Genomic DNA, 2,884 nt, shown 5'->3' with positions numbered 1-2,884 from the left:
CCTATGTTCTCTGACAAATCAAGTTATCAAGTACCTGTTAATAAAGAGGGAGCTGCTGATAGGCGGAATGTTGGAGTTGCTGTTAAACCGCTGAGTGCCAAACAGTTATTGGTAAATGATGAAGACTTTGTTGGTTTTGACCCCTCTCCTCCGAGCGAAAAGAAGGTAAAATATTATTAAGATCTACTAGATATATGCCTACAGACTTGGGATTTATGCAATAAAATTAAATTGATCCCTCCCTATAATGTAGGGTCCACAGTCATGTGAGCTTGCACTGGATTGCATAGAGAACAAGGTTGCTTTTGGAACAGTTTTTGATGATCACGAAGAGATGAATGTTTCAGTACACGGAGTGCCTCTAAAGCCCGGACATGTTCGTGTGTCGGTTGACGGACACATCCATCCAGAGGCGTCGGTTCCAGTGCCCATACCTGGTGAAATTGAGGTTGTACGCCAAGCAGTTGGCTCTCACGTAGCATGGCCTCGTGAATTGATCATCTACCCAACTGTGGCGGTATGTTATATAAAAATTATGTCAATATACTCTGAATTGATTGTTGCATTCTATAGTAGTTATGTCAATAATAACCGATTATTCTTGTTTTATTTAATTCTATGTAGAAAAAGAAAAAGGAAGTGTTGCAGGGGCAGTCTAAGCGGAAAGATGAGTTGCAGAAACTTCAAGATGATTATAGAAAAATGAAGCTAAACAAGAATGTCCCAAAGCAGTACAAGGTGTTATACAAACATGCTGCAGTCTTCATGAAAGCCACTGAGGAGTCAATACCAATTCCATGTGATTCAGACGTATTTGGGACTGAGAAAATAATTTATATATTGCATGAAAATGTGAAAGCATTGTTGGAGTTCGATATGATTGGCCAAGCTGCAATATCTGCTTATATGGCGTAAGTTAATTTTTTATTGTTATATATTCAATATTCATGTTTTATACGGATATTATAAGTAATGTAATTCACTCCCTGGTAGGCTCTTGCAAAGACTGATTAAGATTGAGAGGAAGAATGATGATGTGGTCTTATATGGATTTTTCGATCCAGGAGCTACATTTACATTGAACAAATCTTTTCATTCTTATTTTGTTAATCGGTTGAAAGAGAGTAGTCCCTATCGCATGTACTTCATGCCACATACTCATAAGTAAGTATTTTTAATTTAGACATGCTTTTACAAACTAATATATTTAGGTAGTTTTTTTAAAATTTCTGACTTGTGTTTTTCTTTTTTCTTTTTTATAAACATAGTTGCCACTGGATTTTGGTTGTAATTTGGGATGGCGACATTTATATTCTGAACCCTCTGCCACATCCAACACATTTTGATGAGTTGGAAAAATCATTAACAGAGTAATATATTTCTGTTAATTACTATATATAAATATATATATATAGTAAATATTCTCCCTTTTGAAAAATAATCATGTATATTATTGTTGTTCTGCAATGTAGAGCGATGAAATCCTACAATGCTCAAACTGGAAGGGGAAATAAAGCTCCTCAGATAAAGAATCTTCTTGTAAGTTTTTTGTTTTTTTTTATCACTTTGTAATTTTAATTAATTTCTGGTGCTAATTCAGATTTTATATTGTAACAGGGATCTCCCAAATAACCAGGAGGGGTTGAATGTGGCTATGTTATAATGCGATACATGAAAGATATCATTGCTGATAAGGAGCTATCTTTTACTACCAAGGTATATATGCAAATCCTTTCCGATAGATGGCATGTAGAATTTTTTTGTGTAGTTTTTCAGGACAGATAAATATGAGTGCCATTTTTATTATCAGTTTTTATTATTAGTGATTTCCAGATGGATCTTGTTTTTATTAGTGATAAGGAACTATCTGGTATATAGTTTTGAATTAACGAAGAAAATTACGGTTAAATATAGAAAAGGTCCTCTTCTGGTTAAATTATAAATAGTTGGTTCTGTTTATTTTTAATTATACATATGGCAATTCTGGTTAATAATATTCTGGTTGCTAATTTTTACGTGTGTTTTATAGTGGGCAGCCAAAACTCGAAAGTCCTACACAAGGCAGGAGCTGGATGAGGTGCGGATGGAGGTGCTTGAATTTATCCAAGACAAGATGTAAAAATGATAAGTATCTATATATATAGCTTTCCTCTGAACTATGTGAATTGATATTGTGTTTGCTGGTGGTTGGTGGTTAATTAAGGGATGTTTGGTGACAATTACATCCATCATTCTGATTTATGTTTGGAATTGTAGAAATTTGACAAGTGGTACATATTAACTAGTCAAACATGTTTAGAATGTTGGATGTAATAACTAGAGAATTTGGGTTTTATTGTTTTTAGTTGGGATGTTTATTTTAGACTTGGAATGTAATGTCCGAATTGAGCTCTTGTTGGATTGAATGTTAGTAAATTTGGTATCAATGTATACCTCTATATTTTTACAAATTTGGTTGGATGTATTGCATATTGTTGGTATTTTTCTGGTTGAAAATACAATTGGTTCCCTGGGCTATTAATAGTACCAGGATGGCATATGCAATTTACAGTACATATATTAACATCAGAATGGTAATTTAAAATCGATGCAAAAATGAACAAAAGACATCAGGTGAAACAATATTAAAAGAAAAAGAACTACAAAAACCAATGTCAAATAGTCATTTGACATCGGTTCTGTAAAAAAATCAATGTATTTTAAGCCAAATAACATCGAATTTTCAATAGCTGATGTCTTAAATTTTACAATATTAAAGATTAAACATCAGTTAGAAAAAAACACTGATGTTAAACAAAAGGATTTAACATCACCAAATGAACGAAACTGATGTCTAACCCATTATTTTACATCGGTTGATAAAAGTACCCGATGTCTGATGGAC

At 33.2% G+C, this 2,884-nt stretch overlaps 1 long non-coding RNA gene across 1 annotated transcript; it reads left to right on the top strand.

Annotated features, from left to right (window-relative positions):
* Positions 1–827: 827 nt before the first annotated feature.
* LOC141723444 (uncharacterized) lies at positions 828–2,444 on the top strand. The gene is made up of 5 exons (XR_012576278.1): positions 828–911; positions 1,269–1,370; positions 1,473–1,539; positions 1,618–1,716; positions 2,030–2,444. It is a non-coding gene; the product is annotated as an uncharacterized LOC141723444 (long non-coding RNA).
* Positions 2,445–2,884: the final 440 nt, after the last annotated feature.

Source organism: Apium graveolens, chromosome 5, assembly GCF_009905375.1.
Source record: "Apium graveolens cultivar Ventura chromosome 5, ASM990537v1, whole genome shotgun sequence".
In the NCBI taxonomy this organism is placed as follows: domain Eukaryota; kingdom Viridiplantae; phylum Streptophyta; class Magnoliopsida; order Apiales; family Apiaceae; genus Apium; species Apium graveolens.
This window is presented reverse-complemented; position numbering and strand designations above follow the sequence as displayed.